Source organism: Ursus maritimus, unplaced genomic scaffold (genome assembly GCF_017311325.1).
Source record: "Ursus maritimus isolate PB19 unplaced genomic scaffold, ASM1731132v1 scaffold_21, whole genome shotgun sequence".
Taxonomy (NCBI): Eukaryota; Metazoa; Chordata; class Mammalia; order Carnivora; family Ursidae; genus Ursus; species Ursus maritimus.
The window spans coordinates 8,127,377-8,142,882 of NW_024424564.1; the positions used below are offsets into that span (position 1 = coordinate 8,127,377).

Below are 15,506 nucleotides of genomic sequence, written 5' to 3' on the forward strand. Positions count from 1 at the left end.
AATACTACTTTATATACAGACACAAAGTATTTTTGAGCAGTTTTATTGTACGCTAAATTTCCAGGAAAGCAATTGACCATGTAAATCGAAACAAGAATGTACTCTGGTTTACAACGTTAGCAAGAGAAGTTTGCCATTTTGAGAAATCATACCCAATTGCTGTGCTCTTCGTGGTCTTTAGCCATCCATGCGGCAAACCTGTTTCGGTCTGCATTTGTAGCTGTCGCCAAAAATCGTAACAAAAAGGTCTGAGATGTGTGTCAATGAATTGAACATCAAGTCTTATATCAGCAGAGCCACATAAAACAAAGATCAGACTGAGTTTCATTTAAAAAAGGCTAGCTTATAAGATTTCACTTTCAAAAATTTTGAGGCAGAATACTATGATATTTATGTTGTGACTATTGTGTTTGAAAGTAGTTGCTGATTTGGGGGTTGTTAGCTGTTTTTCAGTCTTACTCTGATACTGACCCTAGAGGTGTCCCACACGAGGCCTCTAAAATCTCTTTGAACTACAGTTCTTTTTCTTAACCGACATTTTATTCCTCATTGCCTATCAAAAAATACACCCTCCAAGGACTTTTAAATTATTCGTGACTGAATACATGTCTTTCAAGATAGGAGATAAAATTTTCTTTGATATTTTGGGGTGCCTGGGTGGCTCAGTTGGTTAAGCGTCTGCCTTTGGCTCAGGTCATGATCCCAGGGTCCTGGGATCGAGCCCTGAGTCAGGCTCTCTGCTCAGAGGGGAGTCTGCTTCTCCCTCCCCCTCTGCAGCCCCCCCTGCTTACCCTCTCTCTCAAATAAATAAATAATAAATCTTTAAAAATTTTTTTTCTTTGATATTTTGTCATTATCCTAACCCATGTCATCACACTGGGAGTTATTCGGATTTTCCACTTACAAACAGAGCCCAGCTCATTTGTAAGAACATGGAACTTCATTTTCTACACTTTGACTCTGTATTTCTTCTTAAAAATTTTCCATACTGAAGTTAGGATTCATTTTCCCTTTTTATTATGATATACAAATATAGAGAGACTATTATTACTTATCCTCACACTAGTATTTATTCTTGTATCTATTTATCCTTTTCCTCCTTAATTTTTCCATATTTCTCATACTGCATGGCTTCTGGTCTTCTTAATAGTAGGCTTACTCATTATAAGTAAGTGCAAACATATAACCACTTTATTATGTCTTTTAGTGTATTGATGCCCATGCATTTAAATACTGAGACACATGTGATTTTCATCATAGATTACTTTCCTTTAGTTCTCCTTTATCTAACAGTTTGATGTTGTAGGTCAGCAAGTTGTATTATTTGTGAATTTTAGTTTAAAATACATAAAGGGACTGTTATAAAAAGGGGCACTGGGTTTGATAGTGTTGTTCCAGCCACTCTAGAGCCAGCACACAAAAAGTGGTTTTATTCTGAGAATAGCGGCCTGCAAGTCAAGAGTGAAATTCGGAATATTTTACAGCCAATCCAGGGCAAGCACCAACAAATCAAAATGGACCCGGTCATCAACAGAAAGTACTGCAAAACCAGTGCCCACCAGCTACATACCAGCTCCCTCTAAAGAATCCTAGTTCATGGTTGTGCCCCAATTCCCACATGGCACTATTCTGTTCTCTCTTTCTACCTAGAGCAATGGTGCCCAGGTTTTGTTTGCAATATTCCTTATGGGTCATCTCATTTGATTCTTTTTAAACTAGCTCTATAAATGTGTATTATCTCCAGTTTTATAGATGAGGATAGTGAGAAATTAAGAAATGGGCATAAAGTCACACAACCAGCAAGTAGCAGAGCTGGGATTGCAACATAGATATTCTGAGTCCTAAAATCCATACTCTTCCGCCAGCCCAACTCACACACACCACTTCAGGTTCTCTTACAATTACTACACAATGAGCAGCAGAATTGCAGAGAGTGCTTGATTCTGGGCAACTCTTTTCACCAAGAAACAAGAACTGGTATAACAATGGGATTAATAACTGTCTAAAAAAAACTAGCTGATAACATTTAGACCTTGCCAATGTGGACCTTGTTGCAATCTTCCAAGCATAAAAAGACAGTTGCTTACAATTTCACACATTCAGATAATCTCCTACTTTATCATCCACTCCGGTTATGGTAATTAAGTGGAAATGACACTATCCTGCAAGTACTAATTAAATTCATGGTCTGTGAGCTTCTCGAAGACGGGAAATCTTTATCTTCCTTATCCCAGTCCTAAGCACAGTACCTACCTCAAAGTAGGCTTTCAATAAAAGTTTGTTGTTATCTTCAACTGATGAAAAGCATTCTGCAACAAACCATCTGAGTAAGGGCATGCAGTTCTCTCATTTCCTTGAAATCCTTGCCTTGAAATTGCATAGACTTGTCTTCCATAAACTCCTGACCAAGTGGGAAGGACCAGAAGAGTACCCATGCACTCACTCACGCTCCCAAGAATTGACTGCTTGGGCACTGAAGTGCACTCAGCTGAAGGATTGTTTGGGAAGTAATTGTAAGGATGAAATAGTAGCAAGGCAGTTGTGGGGTAAAGAGGCTAAGAGAATAATTGCAAGTCCAATAAGGAAAGAAAAAATACAGTACTCTCTATATGAGATTCCAAGGTCTACAAATTCTGCAAGTCTTCATTTGTGGAGAACATTATTTCTTTTACCAATTTGTTTGGAAGTTGGTATGTCCTTAGGTAGAAAGAAAAAATAAATTCATTACATTGGAGATTTGCTAAAGATTGATGATGAGGAACTTAAATTTGATTCAAGATAATGAAGTAAGACTATAAGCTCCATGAGGGCAGGGACCATGTCTACTTCATTTACCACTATCTCCCTGTTATCTAGCACATGGTCTGGTACTAATATGTGTTGGATGAATTAATGAGATCATATAAGATGAAAGTTTGACAAGTAGTGATGGTATCTCCAGGAGCTTTAGTGGTATTCAATCGTGAAGAGTGGACTCCACAGAAAAATACAGTTGACTCTTGAACAACATGGATGTTAAGGGCGTCAATCCCCCACGCAGTTGAAAATCTGCATATAACTTTTGACTCCTCCAAACTTAACTACTAATAGCTTACTGTTGACTGAAGCCATACCAATAACATAAACAGTGGATTAACACACATCTTGAATGTAATATGTATTATATATTGTATTTTTTAATATAAAGCAAGCCAGAGGAATGAAAATGTTGTTAAGAAAATCATTAAGAAAGAGAAAATACATTTATAGTACTATAGTGTATTTATTTTTTAAAAATCTGTGTAGAAGTGGACCTGTGCAGGTCAAACCCACGTTGTTCAAGGGTCAACTGTAGCTCAGAGGAAGTAGTCATGAGAGAATGAGGTTACTGTGATGGTCTTCTCAAGTCACTGTGCAGGGGGCCCATAGACAGTTGGAGGGCTCTTGGGAACTTGATTTTAAGAGTTCCAAATAACTCATTCAGTTAACAGTTTCCAAGAATGGTAGGAAGATTTTATCTCCACCCCGAATCCCTGGTAGAGAACCTTCCATGTACTCAAGATATTTCTACTCAGAGGGAAGATACTTCTAGAATAATGTACTGTCTACTCCACCGACTTCTCTGGATAGGATGGAGTTCCGGAGGATCAAGACCTCCTGCCATGAGGCACACAGAGCCACGCAGAAGACTGTAGCATAAGAAGCTCGATTGTAGGCATTGAAGGCCGCCTCATATGGCAGGAAGGAAGTGCAATGACTAAAAGAAAGGAAACTGAGGGGGGCCTGGTTGACTCAGTCAGAGGGGCATGCAAGTCTTGATCTCAGGGCTGTGAGTCTGAGCCCCACATTGGGTGTAGAGATTACTTAAAAATAAAATCTTTTTAAAAATTAAAAAAAAAAAAAAGGGAAAGCGACCTGAGAGTTTATCATAACACAGAGGAAAATGGAAGACCTGTGATTCATGCTTACTCCTACCATTGATTACCCGTGTGAAATTGAGTGATTCACCTGGCTTATTGTTCTTATCTGGAAATCGGGAGGCTTCAGTAAATTGTCTCTACATTTCTTTTTTTTTTTTTTAAGACCATAGTTCTAAAAAGTACTTGTGACCTAAGTACCTGTCTGAAGTTGACTAAGTTCTGCCAAATTAGGAAGGGGAAAAGTATCCATTAGCAGGTGGGAAAGGAACAGGTGTCAGAAGGCATAGGTTTTGGTCTCTCTTCCGCTATTAAGGTCAGACAACCAGCACATTGTCCGTTTGGAAAATCAGATTCCTTTTTCCTAAAGTCAGTGAGTGGATACAATGCGCCCTTTTGCCTCTGACACCTTTGCTTCTGTGTTTCACAATGTGGCAAGTGAGTAGGGGTGAAAAAGGGAGAAAGTATTTTCATAAAGGTGTCATAGAGAGATCATAGTGTCCCAGAACGGAGAGGGTCTATACTCCACAACAGACTTGGTCGTGAAGGGTATAGACTGTTGGTATGATCTTTGTACAGTTCTCTCTAGAATCACTTCCGCTAATTGTCCTATGTGATCTCAGATGTTTAGAAGGTGACCATCCCAAAGATTTTTAAAAATAATTTAAAGGACCAACATTTCAGCACTGACTACTGCCATTGCTTTATTGAATTTCTCAGAAGAGAAGATTTTAAACCCTATTTTGGAGAGAAAAACTTGTTTTAAAGAGAGCAATGAGTTTAAACTGGAAAGTTTTAAATATCAGGTAATCAAAACAAAGGGTTAAATAAAAATCATGTCAAAAATACAGTAACTGTAGAAACACATACTACTTGATTTGTGTTCTGTAGGCTACAAATTGCAAGCCAAAAAAAGGGTTGAGCAAAAGTGTTCTTCCAAATATGACTGATTTAAAAGGGATGGAGTGTCTCAATTTAATGGGCTGCTTTATGACATAACTTCTTATGCAGCCCAGGTTTTCCATATATATCAGCTATATTTCTAAGGAAAAAAAAGTCAATTCTACAAGTGATTTACAAAGCCAGTTAAAGGAAAGGTGATGGTATTACAGTTTCCTGTGACCGCTGTTACCGAAAACTTTGTGACTTAAAAAAAAAAAAAAACCCAGAAATTTATTCTTTTACAGTTCTAGAGGCCAGAAGTCCAAAATGGTTTTACTGGGTAGAAACCAAGGTGTCAGCAAGGCTACATTCCCTTTGGAGGCTCTCACGAAGAATCTGTTTCCTTGTTTTTTCCAGCTTCTAGAATTGCACTCATTGCTTTCCTTGGCTCATGACCCTTTCCTCCATCTTCATAGCCAACAGCGTCGCCTCTTGTTTCAGTGGTCACATTACCTTTTTCTTCTGTCTCTGTACTCAGGTCTCTCTTTTAAGTATACTTAAGATTGCATTTAGAGCCCACCAGGATAATCCAAGAGTACCTCTCCATCTCAAGAACCTTAACTCAGATCTGCAAAGCCCCTTTACACACAAGGTAACTTTCACAGTTTTTCAGAATCAAGACCTCGGTATTTGGGGGGTCCTTTATTCAGCCTACCACAGTGATAAACGTGTGCCTTGAATAGGAGGCTGGTGGTTTAAAGTTCCACTTCCAAATTGGCATAAGACAGAAGCAGTAATACTAATAATTGAGACCACCAACTTTCTAAAATATGTATGCATTAAAAAAAAAAAACAGATGAAGCAAAAGGTAGCTGTTGTCACTTTCTATGATCACCTTAGGTCATTATCAGCATGTATTTTTTCTCATGTTGAAAACAGGAAAGTAGGCGTCCAGTACCTCTCCCGTTGTTCCTAATGTAGAAATAGAAATACTTGCGACCAGCTTGCATTCACTGATTATACTCACAAATGTAATTGAGGATGCAACCATTTCTTCCTCTTCCCGTTCTCCAAGGTCAGGAATCTCAATAAAAGTGCCATTGGAGTGGGCCTCCCTAATGGAGTATTTATATTTTCCTGAGTGATGGAGAGAAAGGATGGAAAGATAGGAAGGTCTGATTTCTCCTTCCCTTCAACTTGAATATCATATGATGGCTCCATTTTATTTCTCACTCCCATTTTAAAACATTTTTTTTAAGATTTTATTTATATATTTGACAGAGAGAGCCAGCGAGAGAGGGAACACAGGCAGGGGGAGTGGGAGAGGGAGAAGCAGGCTCCCAGCGGAGGAGCCTGATGTGGGGCTCGATCCCAGAACGCCGGGATCACACCCTGAGCCGAAGGCAGACGCTTAACAACTGAGCCACCCAGGCGCCCCTATTTTAAAACATTTTTATTAAATATGAATAATAGTCTCTATTATTTAAAATATAAAAAATTATATTTCAATACCATTTAACTTTAAAATTCTTTGTTTTTCATTTCAGCCCCTGCTATGTAAATCAAATTGATGATGGGCTCAGTTAACTGAATGTTTGGAAGAAAACAGATTTTGTGGTAAGTCAATCATTTCTTGCTGTTTGCAAACTCTGCCTGAGAATGATTAAAAATAAACACTGACACATACTCTATAAACTCAGTATAAACGTCATAGAACCTACCAACCCTTCTTGATTTGTACTCATGGGTGCCCAGAGATTCCAATTTTGTCATCTTAATTTTATAAATCTCCAAGGGAAAAAATTAAATGGTTCTTACCATACGATGAGAAGCACGATAGGAACTCTCTCGTTATTGGAACTTTCTGAGACAATAATATGCAAAACAGGCTGATCTTACAGCGGAAGACCTTTAAGTTCCCTTCAAACTCTAAATTTTATGATTCTCTGCTTTTATGTTTGTTGACCAAAGGACAAGGGGGGAAAAAAAGCAAAGATAAGCACACATTTCTCCTTTGCGTGTGAACCTTTGTTTTGGCTTGGAATGCCCACTCTTGGAGACAGATACAGCCTTGTGAGTCACATTCTTGCCACCATCTCCATGCTTGTCTTTGAGATTGTCACTGAGAGGGTGACACACCTGGGAACGACCCCAGTTCCCAGAACCATAATTCTAAATAGCATCCTAGCACTCTCCAGATTGCAAGGGTTCCCTTGTAAGGTGAGAGACCCTCTCTCCTGGACGTTTGTTTATTTTGCAGTTCGCAAAGGTAAGGGACTCCTTTGTGAACCATTTGCTTGGAATTTAAATGTATAGGATTGCTGACAGAGTGCTGAAAATTCATCCCATGGTGGATTTAGCATTTTCTTTCTCTGAGGGTGGGTCCCCTCCCTTCTGCCCCAGCCAGTTAGTCTGACTGCGAGCTGAGGATCCTGGTGATGGTTCTGTCCGTCCCCTGCTGACCGCTCTTGGCCATCCAGCCGCTCACAAGGGTTCCCTCACCGCGGGTTTGTTTGGAGGGCTCACTTCCAAAACAAAGATTAAAATGCCTTTTCTCTTTAATAGTCTCACTGAACACTGTTGCTTGTTAATGTTCAGACGCTAATAGCACTGGAAAGAGTCGTTGCTTGTGTCAACTCATCAAGTAGTCTAAACAAGCCTGCTGGAGGCTGGCCAGTTCTGGCCAGTCATTGACCACAGACACGATCTGGAAGGCTATTACAACTTGTGCAAGGGAGAGGTGGCTCTGCTTCCTGTCTAGCCCACTTCCCAGGGACTGTCCCCAGAAGCGCTGGAATGGGGAGGGGGGGAACGGGGGGGGGGTGTGTGCAGCTATAGACTTAAGATGCGCTTTATTTTTTTAGCCCCCAAATTGAGATGTGTGTAAAAGCTTCAGAAAAGTCAGAAATAAGAGCATTATCTGAAGTGAGGCCTGGCAGCTGGAAGTTTATAATTGAGTTTTGCGGTTAGAGTTTTTGTCCTGCTTGCGTTTCTGGATGAGTGAGCGGGTGGGTATGTAGAGTCCCCTTCTCTGGATGATTGTGGTGCCTTTTCAGGGATATCTCTGGTCTTTGGATTCACCACATTTATCCCAGCCACATGCTTCCTGTCCACGAAAAGAGCTTTTTGATCATTGCACATCCTTTAATAAGACGTATGTAGAAAAATCTTGGAGTATGCCCTTCGGGCAACAGCAAAGGACAAACTAAAAAACTGAAAAGATTATATTGAAAAGGTTTTTTGCGGAGGTGTGCTTGCTTTCTAACTCTGGTACATTCCTCAGGAGGGACAAAAGTGGGTATATCTGTTACAGTGCATACAAGATCCAATTTTTAGCTCATTATTTATTTGAGAACATTTTATTAATCACTCATTCTATGCCAAGAACCATGCTAGATATCAAGGATTCAAAGACGAAACAACAGGGTCCTTGCTCCCAAGGAGCACATGCGCTTGAAATAAAGTAATTGTTCTGATGGAGGGAGGTAAAAAGCACCCAGGAGAGGATGTGGGAGAACCTGGGGAGGCTTGATTAAAGAGATTGTATTTGAATCGAAACTGAAAGGACTATGGGGATTTGTCAGATGAAAAAATCAGGAAGTTGGAGGGAGGGGGGCTCAGCTGCAGCCAGATCTTCAGAGGCACAGAGCCCGGCAGGTATGGTTACCTAGGGAAATCCAGATCTTCTCCTGCCATCACAGAAAGGAGGAGGGATGGAGGGAGAAGGAGCTGGATAGAGGGACCGATCATTCCGTGCCTTGTAAGTTGAGTTTAGATTTCACTCTTCATGTAATGGTACATGATCGAAAAGTTCCAAACAAAAAATTGATGTGGTCAGATTTGCGGGTGAATAAAGAAATCACTTTGGAAAAATGAATGCATATACAAGAGGTCTACTCATCACTTGGCGTCTGGTCACCAAGGCTGATCAGGGCATAGAGAAAAAGCTACCTATCTCCCTGTCTGTCTGTCTATCTCAATCATGATCCATAATGGATTTAAAGAGCTTTCCGAATCCTATCTCCAGGCTTATGGAGACCATTGGGAAATGTGTCGAGCTGTCCCAGCATTCTGTCTCTGTCTAGTCTCTGTCTCACTAGACACACTCTTGCTGCTTTTCCCCAGCATCCTGTGATGCCTTGCTATTTGAGTTCAGTGATCTCAAGACTTTTCAAAACATATTCAAACCCAGAGGAAAGCCATGATAATTAAAACAGATGATATTGGTACAAGATTAGAAAGATATATCAATGGCAGGCCTAGTTGATTCAGAATCAGACTCTAGTACGTATAAAATCTTGTTATATGAGAAATGAATCATCATACATCTTTCATGAAAAAGTATGATTAATATAAATGATTAATAAATAACAGAGAAAGTTCAATTTCACAAGTAATCCAAAAGGCTAATTAAAACACAAATAAGATAAAATACACTGTTAGATATGAAAATTCAATATAATGCCCATGAGGTATAGGTGAGAAAGGCAGTCTCTTACTCAGTGAAAAATACAACTTTTCTGGAAAAGCTTTTATGTTTTAAAACCTGTTTTAAAAATATTCGTACCCTCGATCTTGTGATTTCACTGATAGGAGTACATTTTAAGAAAAAACAAGAATTAGACAAAGATTTATGTACAAAAATGTTCTTTGCAATGTTATGTATAATATTACACATTCTAAGGAGAGATGATTTATAAAATCAATGATGCCAATAACCATTCTCTTCCCCGGAAGTAAATATTTACTGAGCTTCTGTTACAACCCAGTGATCAATTTATCTCTTATAATCTTCCTGTGCTACAGATGAAGAAACTGGGGCTCACAGGGGTTTGATAACCTGTCCGAGATCATATCATTTTGGCGATTACCCACATCTGATGTCAAAGTCATGTTCTTTCCATCACATCTCACTACTTCTATTTATAAATATGTATCCATTGTTTGCTTAAAAAATATCTATAAGTAGCTTCACGTCTCTTTCAGTTTTTCCAAACTTCCAGAACACGAGAGAGTTCTGCCTCTGGATTCCTGGGTGGGCAGGGAGGGCAGAGCGAGTGCCTACAGTCTGAAGAGTCAATGAATTCATCTGCCGGTTAGATCATTCATTTCCCAAGAAAAAAGACTGAGCCATAAGAATGCAATGTTCCTCCTGAGAATCTTCTGTCTCTTATTCTTGGAGCCAATCCAGGAGAGATGAGCACTTAAGGCACTGAGGACCTCCCAGACCGGAGTCGTAGTAAATATTGACTGGTCCCTTTACGTTTGGTGTTTACGGTCATTTATAGGGCTACCTCTCTAATGGACAGCCAGCTTCTCAGAGTTAAGGAAGTACAGGACCATCAGTGCATTGAACATAGAGAGAGTACACTGTCTAGTGGCAGAAATAGAGGACTACAGTTATTTCTCAACAGGCAGTGGCTTGACTCAGTCCTAAAAAGAGGCACTGGTTGGCTTCAGTTTTTGTCAAAATGGAAAGTGGAAGTAAAAATAAACCACCAGCCTCCCAGGATCAAAGGTCCATTCACCCATCGTTGCAAATTGCCAAGAAACACATTACAGGAACACCAAGTGTTGATGGTCAACAGAGAGGTCATAAAATAAATAACACTGTTTGCCTCCTACTTATATTTTCTTACTTTGAAGGTGTTTGGCACACTCGTTTGCATTATTATTACAGAGCAATACGCTATTCCACTATCTCTAGATACAACCATTGGCTAGTTTCAGCTTTGGACTTCTAAGTAGCAGGAAGCAATAGAAAAGATCCCGTAAGAAAGTCCCAGAGAAATTTCTCTTTCTCTGCCTTCTTTCTCTTTATCCACTCCTCTCTTTTCCTTTCTTTCCACAAGGAACAGAACTGTGTTGTGTTTCATTAAATCCAAGTTAACACTGTTTATACGACTAACCAAAATTTCAGGTATAATTAAGAAAAAAAAAACACTGTCAATTAAATGACACAAAACTTTTTTTAAAACAAAATTTCTGTTTTGTTCTTATTGAAAGAGCTCATTGTTTTGTTTTGTTTTATTTTTTATATAAAGGAATGTCCTTTTTTTTTTTAAGATTTTATTTTATTTATTTGACACAGAGAGAGACAGCCAGCGAGAGAGGGAACACAAGCAGGGGAGTGGGAGAGGAAGAAGCAGGCTCCCAGCGGAGCAGGGAGCCCGATGTGGGGCTCGATCCCAGGACCCTGGGATCAGGCCCTGAGCCGAAGGCAGATGCTTAACGACTGAGCCACCAGGCACCCCTGAGAGAGTTCATTTAACCTTATTTAGACCTAGATTTTTCTTTATTATATGTTGTTGTCTTGCATACATAAAAAGGAAAATACACACAAAATCGGTAGGTTAAAAAGCAGCTTCATTCAGTGTTTACTCTCCTTACTGATTTTTCAATTCAGAATTTTTCTCCACACACAATATTGTTCTCTATGCTACCAAAAATGTTGTTTTTGCAGCACAAGAGTGCTCCACTATTATCTCTGGATTTTCTCCCAAGTCACAGACACCCATTTCTGCAAATACTGGTAATTGCTTGATCTCACGAGATCAAAGGAAGGTTTTCAGACAACAGCCAGAATTCATATTTCTTCCTCAGATTATCTTGCAACAGTTTGTTGACTAAAATATTGAAGAGTTGCAATTATCCAGTCATGCTTCCAGAATGTCAACCAAGTTCAAGGTTATGGGAGCAAAAGCAAAAACAATTATGTTAGGACTTCCACCGGGCCAACAATGATTATATGATGCCGTTATTGTACAATTTCAAAGATGTTAAAATGTAAGTAGGTAAAGTGTGGTGGAGAGGAGTGTATCCTAGAATTGATGAAATAAAGTTTGTTTGCAATTTCCACTGCATTCAGAGCACAGGATATAGGTTAGGGCTTAGGCTTGGGTAGTTGTCTTCTGATCATTATTTACTCCAGGTCTGAGTTTTGGTGTCCTCTCATCCTATGCTCTTACGGTATCCTGCAAAGGATTTCGACAGTGTTTGCAGGCTGACCCCAATGGCTTTATGGGAAGTGCTAAACCATTTATGGTCTCCAGGGAGCCTAACTTAACATCAGCATACAGCTTTTATTTTATTTCTAACATTTCCAATTTATAGTGATTAGTTTTTAAAAAATATAGATCCACCTTAAAAGGAATCAAGTTTTGGGGCCTTTGGGTGGCTCAGTCGGTTAAGCGTCTGCCTTCGGCTCGGGTCATGAACCCAGGGTCTTGGGATCAAGCCCCTGCATCGGGCTCCCTGCATAGCTGGGAGCCTGCTTCTCCCTCTCCCTCTGCCACTCCCCCTACTCGTGATCTCAGTCTCTGTTCAAATAAATAAATAAAATCTTAAAAAAAAAAAGGTATCAAGTTTCTTTGTTTTTCTTTCCACTCTAAAGTTTGAATACATCAGACTGTATTAGTCTTCTGTGAACCCTAGCAGGGAATCTGAGCCAGTTACCTGAAAACAGATAGGCGGGAACATGCCTCTACCTTTAAACTGAAGTGAGGCCAATTCTTATGTTGACTTCGTTGAGGTTACATTGGGAGCATGAAATGAAACCCAAAAGTCAGTAAGTAGCACTATGGCAAAGTGTTTTATAGTTTAAAGGAAGAACAGTCCCCAAATTGAATAGATTTGTTTAGGATGGAGGTAAGGGAAAGATATAAGAAGAAGGAGGAGAAGGAGACCAGAAAGTGAAAAGTTATCTCCAAAGAGATAAAATATTTGAACAATATTTCAAATACAAACAATTTCAAGCACACATTATATTTGGAATTGGCTTAAGTCCGTTGTATTTTTTAAAAAACCCTTAATTTGGGGCGCCTGGGTGGCACAGCGGTTAAGTGTCTGCCTTCGGCTCAGGGCGTGGTCCCGGCGTTATGGGATCGAGCCCCACATCAGGCTTCTCTGCTATGAGCCTGCTTCTTCCTCTCCCACTCCCCCTGCTTGTGTTCCCTCTCTCGCTGGCTGTCTCTATCCCTGTCAAATAAATAAATAAAATCTTTAAAAACAAAACAAAACAAAAAAACCCTTAATTTTTAGGAATAAGCTATACTGTGTTAAAACAATATCACTCAGGTCTGCTCCATAAATCACAATGAATTTTGGTCCTGAAATCGATGACATCTTACTGTGGTCAGCTGTTGTGTAATTGTATAGTGTAAGACTTCCAAGTTCAAGACCGAGACTCTGACCAAAGCCAGGAAGCAAAAATACAACCTTGATATGTTCCACACAAGGAACGAAAACAACAGAAACGTTAGACTCCTTGTGTACAGATTATATCTTTAAATAATCTATAAATAGTTTTGTGAAGTCATTAAGTTTTCAGCTAAAAGATATGGAAAAGCATCATCGTAGTCCAAACATGTCACAGGGAATGTTAACTGTAGTTACATCTACTTCCACTTCACTTTGTATTGACCTCACGTACGTCTCATTAATTAGAACCGCACATTTTTAAATGTGGCCAAAATTGTTTCAGTTTTGCATTTGACAAAATTTCAAACCCAAAACCTATGAAGGTGTTTCTTCTTTTTTTCATCTAGATAAACAAGTAGGAAACAGGCTCTCTCATGATCCTGTCCTTTTGTTCCAAGAAGCTGTCTGCTTGCAACACCAAATGACACTTTCATATTTCATATTAACTCTTCATAAGATAATATGAACCATGGTCATATTATCCCGTTCTTGGTAGTGGTTTCCAGTCTAATTGTCATTTTTCTGGTTAATCATTTTTTCCCAAAAAGACCCTTCGGACAATTACAAATAGAAAAGAATGTAACGAAATTAACAGCTATTTATCTGTATTTCTGGAATATTTTAAACGTCCCTCATGTTTCAGCATTTTCTCTACAATTGTATTATACAAGAATTCTTAAATGATACAAGCAAATCCTTAGCCCTGTTCAAGTTCTAGCTAATTCCAAGCTAATCCTTAGCCTTGTTCAAATTCTCACAAACCCAAGCTTAATGAAGAACACACCGGTGGGATGGGTAGGGGAGAGGGATGCGTATTATAAGTGCCCTCCTGGAGTTGGCCAGGCCACCTAGGCCAAGGGGGGATAAAAGCAAAGGATATGAGTCATAATGGCAACAAAGTAAAGGTCTGTCATTGATTGGAAGGACCAGCCCTTGTATCTGTTGGAGTCCCAGCTTCCTCCAACCTGCTCTGGGGCCATAACAAGATCTCAGGTGATGCCCGGCTTGTCCTTAGGGAAATCATCGCAGCTGCTGTAGTTTATTCTCTCCCTATGTCTGTTCCTGCAGTGTGATTTCTTTCCTTTCTTCACCTTTCCTGCACACATGTACACGCATACCTGGACCCAAGCACACACGTGCACAAGCATATACACGCACAGACACGCACACACACACAGGGGCTGAGGGCCAATGAACCATTATGAGCCGGAATTCGGGGTGCTGTTCATGAAGTTTTTGAACTTCAAGTTCATACACTTCCCCTGCCCCAGGACCCTGCCTGCCTTCTGTGCCAGGACATAGACTCCTCTTACCTCCCCAGGAACAATTCTGTTTCCAACAGCCAGTTCCCCAATTCTCTCCCCCCCAGTTCTGTCCCTCCTTCTCTGGGGGACTCACAACAGTGTCAGAGGTTATAAAAGGTTATTATCTTCATCTTTTAAAGAGACAGCCCAGGCAGAACAAGTATGATAAGGGCCAAGGAACTCCTCAGGTTCTACGCTCAGATGACCCAGGTGGGCATGTAATTCTGGGCCTAAAAATCAGTAACCCAGAATTTGGGCCCTTTTGATTCCTCTATTCATGAAATGGAAGACTATGTATCCTGCAAGCTAGAGGATTATGAACAATGTCTAACATCCACCCCGCACACCAAGTTTCTGTTCAGAGCGACCAGCACAAAGTATTATGTCAGGACAGGATGAGGTATTTTGCCAGCACGTATGAACCATGTTCAGAACATTAATGCCTTCGTCCTTTCTTTCAGAAACCCTGAAGCCCTCCTGCCATTGAAATAACATGGCTGCGAGCCTATACTTCTGTCTGAGGTAAAAGCGTGCCTGTTACAAAAACGTCATGAACTTGACTGGCTGGAGGGTTCATGTTTTCTGTCGGCATGAGGTTCATGAGAAGTTGGGAGGGGACACACATACTGACTCCTGTTGATTCTCACCCTTATTTTACGCCGAAACACAGCCGAAACTGAGTTTTGCTTGACTTCCATCTGAAACCATAATTCACCTCAAGTTTACTTGACATGGGCCCCTACCTCGTTTAGGACTTGAGGCAGGTTCCCTCATTTTGTGAGTTCCAGCAAACCTCTCGGCGAACTTGGCCTGAATTTGAGGTTTTGATGCAAAGTTTGGAGTTTTCCTTCAGGAGCTTCATAAGATCCTTGGCTATCTTGGGCCACAATCTGAAATCCCATCAGACTCACCTCAGACCATATGGAGTAAAGACAGAGACCTCTATGGCTCTCACTCACGCGCTGTGCATTCATGCCAATGTTCCTATATCCTCAGCGGACCTCCCTAGATTTCTACAGGGAACGCTTTTTTCTTTTTGTACAAAAGAGAAAAAGAAAAAAAAAGAAGACGTTAGATATTAGTCTCTGCGGCTGCTAGAAATGAACTGGTCAAAAAGACTATCAATTCCTTGACACTCCATTACATATGTTGAAGAATGGTTTCCAAAGTGTTTGCTTTTTTTTTTTTTTTTTTTTTTTTTTTTAAGAATTTTTTTTTTTTGCAA

General features: G+C 40.0%; 1 long non-coding RNA gene across 3 annotated transcripts in view; it reads left to right on the forward strand.

Annotated features, from left to right (window-relative positions):
- The window catches only part of LOC103656841, a 61,591-nt gene extending 46,127 nt beyond the window's left edge, over nt 1–15,464 (forward strand). For all 3 annotated transcript variants that reach the window (XR_566707.2, XR_566706.2, XR_566708.1), the window contains exons 2-3: nt 6,326–6,395; nt 14,743–15,464. This is a non-coding gene — a long non-coding RNA (uncharacterized LOC103656841). The remainder of the gene's footprint in view (nt 1–6,325; nt 6,396–14,742) is intronic.
- Nucleotides 15,465–15,506: the final 42 nt, after the last annotated feature.